Consider the following 10,803-nt stretch of genomic DNA (forward strand, 5'->3'; position numbering starts at 1 on the left):
TCCGGATTAAGAGACTTGACATATGCAACCCACCTTAGCATAGCTACATCCGGTATCGTACAACACCGCATCATCCCAAGTATCGGAAGACAATCCGTCTCGATCACCACTTCGGCTCCGATCAAATAATCCCGATCCGATTTTATCGCCGACACAACTCCCCACAGTTCTCTTTTGACTTGTGCATATCCACGTTGCCTTTTGTTGAGAACCTTTGCTCCGAATCGGATCGGATACCGCGAACCATCCGAGTCGGCTTGATTGATGACCCACCCGATACCGGTTGGACTTGTATGAACCGTTACTATGATCGGTCGGTCATAGCTCGGCTTCTTAAGTGCTTCCGCCCTCCGAGGTGTCTTCTTCAATTTCTTCATGGCTTTGGTGTGTTCCGGTTTCCATTCCAATTTCTTACCTTTCCGCAACAAGTGGTAGAGCGGGTCCGCTATATGTGCATAGTGCGGAATCCATGCATAGTGCAGTCCTTCCGATATTCCGCACTGTAGCATCTCCGTCTTGTAGTCCCGAAGATACCGCGACACGTCTTTCCCGTTGAATTGCCCGTTTCATTGCACGAGCCGCTCCACTGATGCCGTTATCTCCGACATCGCGCGTTGTTCTTGTAGCATGCGCTCGAACATCATCATCATGTTTGCTAGCCTCCGGTTGATTTCCCATCTCCTTGCCACCCAGTTTTCACGTCGGGTTCACCAACTGTGTCGAGCCCTTCGGCTCCGGATCGTTGCGTGAGTCGGGTGGGAACCGCCGAGGTTTTTGACTAGGAGGAAGAGGAATACAACTTAAGGCTAGTTATGAATAGTGGAAAGAGAAGTAAGATATCAATCTCGTGACTCCCACGAGTTTAGTGTAATTAAAACAATATTTAGATTATAAGAGCAATTAGATGGCAAAATTCGTGAATCCCACGAATATATTAGATTGATCAATCCTTGTATATTAATCAACAACCATCTACATATTTCTCTCCTCCTTATATAAAGATGGAAGAGGCTAAGCATGGCTTCATGCTTTTTCACCTAAAGTGTCCATGCACACTAAATGTGCATGTGATGCTTTGTCATTTCCTAAATATAGGGCTCATGCACGCTAGATGTGCATGAGTCACTTTTAATGTCACGTGTAAATAAAATATTCACACTCTAAAGAATACATGATTTTTACCTTTTAATAAAGGTATGTGTAAATAAAGGTCTTATACGTATTAAATCTATATTTATAACACTAAAGATAAGTTATTACAATGGTAAAGTTGGGGTTTATCTACGTGGAGGTGCATGGTTTGAATCTTGCCCTATGCACGTGATAAATTCTTTTGATATTTTATTTATCTATCTATATGTATCTAAAATCGGATATATTATTTTATGGTTTTCCATGTAGTGTGTGGAATACACTACGACAACGGTACCCTTGCGCAATAACTTGGCCTTCCTCTTCGATGTAGCAACTGAGGTTCGTGAATCAAACTTGCATCCTCTGATCGACGATCTGACCGACCGATGCTAGATTCTTGGTTATTGTCAGGACGTGCATCACGTTCATGAGTTTCCCTTTCTGCCCGACGTGGCTAAGGGGAACTTCACCGACATGTTCAATTGTATGCGGAGTGTCATCTCCAGTTTTGACCACTCCTTGCTTTTCTGGTTTCGCCGATTACGAGAACCATTCCTCGTGACCATAGATTGACACATGCGTGATATTCATGATATTGTCTATGAGTGATATTCGTAATATTCGAGAATACGAAATCGCCCCAAAAATATTATAAAACCATTCATTTTGCAAAATAAATATAAAAAATTTAATTAATTCCTTTTTTATTTAAATAAATTTATTTCACCAAAAAAGGAACAATTATTCATTAATAAATTATAGTGTTAGCCTTTAGAAGAGTTTATGAAACTTATTTTAATTAACTAATTAATTAATTAATTTTTTAAAAATATTTTCTTTTATATTTATTATAAAAATATTGTGGGGTCACGTGGTAAAACCACAAGATAAAACCCCTCACCTAACCCAAGTAGTTATAACCAGGGTTAGGGGGTTAGACCTTGGGTTAGTTAGTTAGGCTATAGTTAGTAAAGGGTTAGTTAGAAGTAAGTAAATAGAAGTGTGCCAAGATAACCGAATGGATCTTGGAATGTATTACCATGGTGTATAAATACATTCAAATGAAATGGAAAAGTGGAGAGTTTGGAGGCATTTTACACACTTTGGTGGAGAAGACGGGCAACAATCAACACACCAACTCAAGAAAAAGCTGAAACAAAAACAAGACGCTACTCCAACATATTAGACACCACCACATCAAGAAGAAGGCGCCGCAACGTTGTCCCAACACAACAAGACGCAACAACAACAGGTCGAAACCAGCATACAAATGGCATCTCCAATACAGAACAGTGCAACAGAATGCACCGACATGAATCCTGAATTTTTGCAACAACACCAAGAAAATTGTCAAACTTTTCAGATGGATCAACTAATACAAGCGGTATCTAACATAGCAATACAATCCAATTTGACTAATCAGGCCATGCTATATTTTTTCTCTTCGCAGACTGATAGGCACGCTAATCGCCCAGATCCACGAGTACGACCTAAATCCTTCTCAGGATTGCCGTCTGAGGACATCCTTTCTTGGCTCGATCATTTTGAGATGGTGGCAAGCTATCATCAATGGCCCGAAGCACGGAAATCACTAGAGATGCGAACTTTATTAGAGGGCATTGCCGCCACATGGTTCATACAGCAACCAGAAGAGTCCAAGAACAATTGGTCGATACTTAAATCCCTCATGATCGGGAATTTTGCTCACCATGACTCAACTCAGACAGCTCTACAGCAACTAGAGACTATCAAACAACAACAACATGAGCCAGTAACACAATTCGCAATCCGATTACAACAATTACTTACTCGCGCAAATCCAACAATGCCTGAATCGATGAAGCTATTCTTCTTATGGCCACGGCTACGCCCAGAAATATATCGTCAAGTACGCGACCAAGGCCCCAAAACATTTCAAGAAGCCATCCTCATTGCGCAACGCATTGAAGCAGCAACACAAACAGAACTCCAGATGAGTTGGTCATCCAATGTCAACTCTGAGAAGCAATACAACAGTAATGCCACGCCGATGGAAATCGATATCCAGAATGCTCAACTACAAGCAAGAAGGAACCTGCCAACACGTGATGCACAAGGACAACCTTAGTGTTTTTTTTGCAACAACTATGGGCACGTGAAGAAACACTGTCGAAAATGGAACAACCAAACACATAAGCAAAATGTGCAAGTACAGTTGGCTGACAACAGTTACCAGGCCGACTTGTCGGAAAACTAAGTCGCTGGGTGTTGAAGGGAGCACAACCCCTGCATATACAAGCATCCACATCCTCAAGTTCTCCCGTGTGCACGACCATGTCCACAATTCTCAATAGCCCGTAGGAAGTTCTCTTCGATTCCGGTAGTAGCATATCTTCCATCAGCCACGATCTGGTTGCCCGCCTCAATCTTTCAACCTCCAAAGCCCCCCCCATCAGGGCGTTGTTCGGCGATCACCAACGCCTATATAAGTCCGACACCACAGCTGCTTGCACACTCAAGCTAGGCTCCACTACAATCACGCACACCTTCTACGTACTTCCACATCAATTGTTTCCACTAACACTCGGATGTGATTGGTTCATCAAGAGCAGGGCCCAACTCGATTTCCATACACATCGCCTCACATTACCACAAGCAGGTTCAGTTCCCCTGTTCACAAGCAAATGCAACCACCAAATCAGCAATGCACAGGTAGCATTAAGCAAGGAGGTTCGCCTAAATGTTGTCCACAAGATTTTAACTCAATACCCCGAGCTAATCAACTCATCTAACAAGCCCACTACAATCTCATTTCCGGTCCAACATGTCATCAACACTGGAAGCGCAACACCTGTCCGGACAGCAGCAAGAAGACGTTCTCCTTTAGATCATGCATGCATCGACCAAGCAGTGAATGAGATGCTTAAAAAGGGGATCATCTCACCCTCACATAGTGATTGGGTATCAGAACCACACATGGTCAAAAAGGATGACGGCACATACCGATTTTGTGTGGACTTTCGCAAGCTCAATCGAGTGACCATCCATGACCTTTACCCTCTGCCGCGAATAGATGACCTCTTGGACCAGTTGGGATGCTCAAAGTACTTCACCTCTATTGATCTTGCGGCCGAATATTGGCAAATTCCAATGGACCCAAGAGATGCACATAAGACAGCTTTCAGAACACGCAGAGGCCTATTCCAGTTCAACAGGATGCCATTTGGCTTGTTCGATGCAGGCAGCACCTTTCAACGGATGGCAAATTCAATCTTCGCTGACCTGATCGCTGATGGTACAGTGCTTGTCTACCTAGATGACATTCTAATTCATACTTCCACATGGCCACAACATCTTCAAGTATTATAATCAGTTCTACAACAAATACAACAACACAATTTGAAATTACAGTGGAAAAAATGCAGATGGGGTAGCACACAACTAAAGTTTTTGGGCTACATAATTTCCGCCGAAGGCCTCCAGATGGACCCAAAGAAGACCGAGGCCGTGACTAATTTTCCTCGACCAACCACAGTCAAGTCCTTGCAGCGTTTCTTAGGCATGGCGACTTTTTCACTCCAATTCATTCCAAATATGGCCACCATGACAGCACCCCTACGACACCTATTACGAAAAGGCTCCAAGTTTGAATGGACAACAGAATGTGAAAACAGCTTCATCCAATTAAAAAATACACTACACCACGCAGGTCAGTTGGCTCACCCAGATTTCTCACGCCCCTTTCTTTTGCAGACAGACGCATCCAATCATGGATTGGGAGCCGTCCTACAACAAACGGATGCGACAGGAGTGGAGCGTCCAATCGCCTATATAAGTCGATCCCTTACCCTTGCTAAAAAGAATTACTCCACAACAGAAAAGGAATGGTTAGCAATCGTATGGGCTTTCACAAAGTTCCATCCCTATTTACACGGCACCCACGTCAACGTCGAAACAGACCACCAACCCCTAGTCCACCTAATTAACAAGCCCCACCCACCAGGTCGCCTATTAAGATGGGCAATGGCTTTACAGGAGTATCGGTACACATTAACTTATAAAAAAGGAGCCCAAAATGTGATCGCCGATGGGTTGTCAAGAGTAGAAACACAATGTGTTCAATTCAACCCTACAGTAGTCCAATTACCCACAACAATGGCCCAGATAGCAGCCCTACAACAAGCCGATGAACAAATACGACAAATCACCCACAACATCCAATCGACCACAAGCAACAAGGTACACAACCATTTCCAGTTGCAAAATAATGTCTTATACTTTATACAAACAGGAAAAGAGCCACGAATCTACATACCACAAAGCTTGAGGAGTTTATATATGCAATTTTTTCACGATCACCCGATGTCTGGCCACCTCGGATTCCACAAGGTGTTGGACAAGATCCGTCTCCGATATTATTGGCCGCAAATGCGTACAACAATCGCAACCTACATCAAACAATGTCACTCATGTCAACAAATTAAGCCACCCCATTCCAATGACGGCTTACTCCAGCCTATTACTATTTTTGAACCCTTTGAATTGATAGGATGGGATATCATCGGCCCTTTTCCCGAATCCCAGGCAGGAAACAGGTATATCTTAGTCATATCGGAATACCTGACGCGATGGACCGAAACCGCCGCAATTCCAGATGAACGAGCTGTCACCATAGCAACAAAGTTGATGGAGCAGATCATTTTCCCACATGGCTGCCCAGCTCGCATCCTGTCAGATCAAGGCCCACAATTTAGTGGAGAGGTATTGCAAGCATTAGCCACACAATTAGGCATTCAACAAATTTTTACCTCCCCATATCATCCCCAAACAAATGGATTGACAGAACGGATGAACAAGACAATTAAACAACAACTTACCGCATTCATCGATCCACTACACACAACGTGGGACTTGATCCTACCATTCATCACACATGCGTATAATACTTCGGTGCAGGCCTCAACTCGAATCAGTCCTTTTAGAGCACTATATGGAAGAGACCCTCGTTTACCCCTCGACATCAAGGTGGATCTGCCCAAAAAATATACTCGAACCGATGCAATGGATTGGTGGTTGCACTTGTAGCAGGTCCAACCTATCTTACGGATGAGCATACACAAGAATCTGCAATTGGCTCAGGCACGACAAAAACGATGCTATGATAAAGGCCGTCAGGCGATAGAATATGCAATCGGCGCAAAGGTCCTAGTTTATTTTCCAATACGGCGACAAGGACTTAGTGAATCAATGATGCATCGATGGATTGGCCCTTTTACGGTCATCCGTTCAATGAGGGCCAACACCTATTCTCTTCGTCGAGATGCTAATGGAAGGATTACCTATGCACACGTGATCCGGATGAAGCCATATCTACTGCCATCCACAACTAAATCAGCCAATGAGGAGGAAACTCACCATGATGACCCCTGCGAAGAGGACTCCGGAAACCCTTCAGTCGTAGCCAGCCAACAAGACGACGCAAAGCCGCCATCACAGACGAACAAGCAAGACGACGCAGAGCCGCCATCACACACGAGCAAGCAAGACGACGCAGCGCCACCACCACCCACGAGCGAGCGCGACGCGTTCTGCAATAGCAACGCGACGGCGATAGCTCCCATAGTAAAGGAACAGAGACTCCATCAAACACAGTCAACAGGCTCTGATTTTTTCGAAGGGGGGAGATGTGGGGTCACGTGGTAAAACCACATGATAAAACCCCTCACCTAACCCAAGTAGCTATAACCAGGGTTAGGGGGTTAGACCTTGGGTTAGTTAGTTAGGCTATAGTTAGTAAAGGGTTAGTTAGAAGTAAGTAAATAGAAGTGTGCCAAGATAACCGAATGGATCTTGGAATGTATTACCATGGTGTATAAATACATTCAGATGAAATGGAAAAGTGGAGAGTTTGGAGGCATTTTACAATATGATTAGTGTGAACTTTCAAGTCCTATTTTTAATGTCAAGATAAAAATATCCATAAATTTCAAGGGAATAAAAAGTGAAATTTAATGAACCTTTATTTTATTTTATTTATTTATTAAAACTAAAACGAATACTTATAGTTATAAGTTACACATTTATTATAAAAATTGAGTACATAGTATCAAGTCCCTCTTTTATTATCCCTAATTATTGTCAAGTTCCTTTTTTCTTATCTTAAGAAATTAAAATAGATACTTTTTTTATGTACTCTTTTTTCTCTCTTTTTTTGGTCAAACGAATACTTGACCACCCATTCGTATTCATATTCGTTTGCATTCGAATGGGAAACCCCACGAATGCGAATATGTTAATCTATGCTCGTGAATCGTCATATGATTCGACGCTCCAGAATCAACATACCACACCTCGCTTGGTTTCGAGGTGTTCATGGCCATCGAATTGGCCTTGTGCTTCATTACGAAGGTTGGGCCTGATCCATTTCCAACTCGTTCGGAGCCCTCGGCATAGTGCGATTTCTGACGCCTTCCTGCATCTCTTCCGCTCGATCCAGGTTTGTACGAATCCACTCATTTTTTTCAGCACTCGCTCTCTGTGTGGCCTTTCTTGCCACAGTACCAGCAATCCGTCGCGGCCTTCTCTTGCGGTTTCCGGCACCGCCATGACTCCCCCTGCTTCTAGAGGGTTTGGAACTACTTCCGACATTTTGATTATGCCCACGTTCTGCTCTTTTCGGCCGCCTCCATTGCACGCTGATCCGCCTTGTCCGCCACGACCACGGGATCTCTATTCCTCCGCGTACAGCATCTTGTTGTCATTGTGCGTACTCGTCGACACACCGTGTGGTTTTCCTCTACGAGCAACATTGATTGAAGCTCGATCAACGACGACGTATTCTCCCGCATATAGACATCAGTTCGGAATGCTCTGAACTTCAACACTAGCCCTCCAAGGCACACCTGCACCATCTCATCTTCCTCGATGTTCACGTTAACGAAGGCGAGGGAATCGCAGATTTCCTTAATTCGGGCCATATAATCGGCCACAGACAGATCTTTCTGTCAGACATTGTTGAGCTCCTGTCTGAGCTGCAGTTTCCTGGCCATTGTGCTCGCTGCAAAAATCCTCTTGAGATTCGCCCACGCATCCTTTGGTGTCTTAGCATCCCAAATGTAGCTCAAGAGCTGATCACTCACAGAGGACGCAAGGCAATATAGAACTCTGCTTGCTGCCTGTTCCCAGGTCGGGAAATCTCTATTTGTCGATTCGGGTGTTGTGTCATTAGCTCCATCGACATAACTCCAGTAGTCGTGCCCAAGCAGGTACTTGTGCATCTTGTACAACCAAGATGCATAGTTGCTTCTGTCGAGCTCCTCTGTAGGAAGTGAGCTAGCCATGCCTATATCCATCCTTGTTTCCCTTTATTTCTCACGGTAATGTTTGTCTGTCTGTCGACAGTAGAGGACTTCAACCCTCATGCTCTAATACCATGTAAAAGAATGGCGTGTGCAGAAACGTAACAGACACAGTCGTATGAACACGAGGTTTAATGGAAGCTTGGATACGACACAATGTATGTAGAAGAGAGAGAGAGAGAGAGAGAGAGTAGAGTAGAAGGTAAAACTCAAATTCAAAAAATGACTCTCTGTATTCCTCTACGTACATACTTCGTGCTCGGTGAGAACCTTTTATACAAGCCCTGACTATTGGGTGACACAAGTATTGACATTACTTGACTGCTCATAAATGAGCCTTCTACATTAACTCCCCAAATTATTCCTTATGAGGAATAATGTTCTAACAGCCTTTCGGTTTACGCACCGCTACGACCATGTTGTGCATACGGTTTTACGCACCTAGTCTACGGAATGGGTTACACACCCGTCAATGTTGAGCTTGTATCTATCTCAACAATATGCTTCTCTCCGGCCGAAATGCCGACAAGCCTGTCGAACTTGTTTGGCAACTGCAGTTGAAGTTCGCAATAAAGGACTTGGGCCCTATTCGACACATTCTTGGAATGAAGATTGGTCCTCTTCATAATCAAAGACAATTGTTTCTATCTCAAGCCGACTACATCATATGTGTCTTAGAGCGGTTCAACATGCAATCGGCTAAATCTGCTTCAACCCCGCTCCCAATTAGTCTTCGGTTGTCTCAACGAGACAGTCTGACATCCTGTCCAGAGGGGTAAGATATGAAGTTGGTATCATATGCACCAGTAAACGGCTCCATAATGTACACTATTGTCACGACACAACCAGATATAACGCATGCAATAGGAGTCATCAACAAATTTATGCACACTCTCGACTGGCGGCATTGGAATGTAGTAAAGATTATATTCAGATATTTGGTGGGCATGTAAAGAATCAAGAGTGATTCTTTACAATGGAATGTATGTGTCTATCTGTGTGTTGTGAGAGAAAACACAGAGTATACAGAAAATAGTAAAACTGTATTAACAAGAATAATAATAGCCAACAACATTACAAGAGGAGGAGAAGGTGCTTATGTAGTCACCTTCTCTCTTACATTCTCTTTCTACCACCATGTCTTGGGAAGGAGGTGGAGACTTAACTACTTACTAAATATGTGTCATAGGTCTTAACTTCTATTACACATTAGTTATGATACAAGGAGGTGGGATGTTCACACAGTTGGGTATTTCTAAGGTGTGTTCCAGCACTAGGGAAATTGTGTTTGATTCTCAACACACCCCTTCAAACGCAACTTCCGATCGCCAAATAGTTGGTTCGGAATGGTCTTCGAGTCGGCTACGAACAACCGGCTCATTCCTGTGATCGTTCAGCTCCGTTCAACTTCATGTCGGATGGCTCTTTATCCATACTCCCCCTCAAGCTCGGTTGGTTGGCGGTCAAAAGATCTAGGGTTCGGAAACAGTCAAAGACCTCGCTTTTCTTCTCGATGAGATAGATCCACGTGTGCCGATTGTGGTCGTCGATGAAAGAGACGAAGTATCGACTCCCATCAAGTCTAACAATCTATGTTGGTCCCCATACATCTGAATGTATTAAGTCGAGCTTGTTACAGCAGGCTTCACATATTTGGGCCTTCCAGCCACTCAATTTCGGCAATTCGAAAACCACATGTTTCGATTGCAGATCTTGAAGCCTCTAGTAGTTGACGTGACCTATTCGCTTGTGCCATAAGTCGATGTCTGACTCGACTTTTTGTCCTTTGGCGAATAGAGTGGTGCCCATGTCATTAGTGTCAAGGATAAACATCCCCCCGTCCCAACGCCCTTGTGCGATGATTTGGCCTTTTTCTTCAATGAAGCACCCGAGATGCGTAAACCGTACTTGCATCCCCTGGTCAATGATCTGTCCGATCGACACCAGGTTCTTCGTGATTGTCAGAACATGTAAAACATTCATTAGCTTTCCCTTTGTCCGACATGACTCAAAGGGACTTCTCCGACATGCTCGATCGGGTGAGTGTCGTCTTCGGTTTCGACAACTCCCGGTTGCTCCGGTTTTTCCAGATATGAGAATCACTCTTCGTGGCTCGTCATGTGATTCGATGCTCCGGAGTCAATATACCACACTTCCTCCGATCCGAAAGTGATCTTCTTCATCGATTTCGCCTTGTGTTTCATCACAAAGGTTGGCCCTTTTTCGGTCTTTCCGGTTCCAAATCCTTCTGATCCTTCGGCATAGTGCAAGCTTTGTCGGCTCCCTTGCCTGGTCTTGTCGGATCCGGATTTATCCGAATCGGCACGCTTCT

General features: G+C 44.0%; 1 long non-coding RNA gene and 1 pseudogene across 3 annotated transcripts; one reads left to right on the forward strand and one right to left on the reverse strand.

Annotated features, from left to right (window-relative positions):
- Window positions 1–2,414: 2,414 nt before the first annotated feature.
- Window positions 2,415–3,370, forward strand: LOC147855081 (uncharacterized; annotated as a pseudogene).
- A 419-nt stretch (window positions 3,371–3,789) lies between these two features.
- Window positions 3,790–7,032, reverse strand: LOC147855082 (uncharacterized). 3 transcript variants are annotated; one of them, XR_015530860.1, is made up of 6 exons: window positions 6,529–7,032; window positions 5,432–6,237; window positions 4,837–4,966; window positions 4,573–4,737; window positions 4,117–4,488; window positions 3,790–3,964 (listed from the first exon to the last, which is right to left on the reverse strand). It is a non-coding gene; the product is annotated as an uncharacterized LOC147855082 (long non-coding RNA). The 3 variants fall into 3 exon arrangements; XR_015530861.1 differs by having other exon boundaries at window positions 3,790–3,994; XR_015530859.1 differs by lacking the exons at window positions 3,790–3,964; window positions 4,117–4,488 and having other exon boundaries at window positions 4,498–4,737.
- Window positions 7,033–10,803: the final 3,771 nt, after the last annotated feature.

Source organism: Azolla caroliniana, unplaced genomic scaffold (genome assembly GCF_043228905.1).
Source record: "Azolla caroliniana isolate FFs.n. ecotype wild unplaced genomic scaffold, voAzoCaro1.0.p SCAF_14, whole genome shotgun sequence".
Classification (NCBI taxonomy): Eukaryota; Viridiplantae; Streptophyta; class Polypodiopsida; order Salviniales; family Salviniaceae; genus Azolla; species Azolla caroliniana.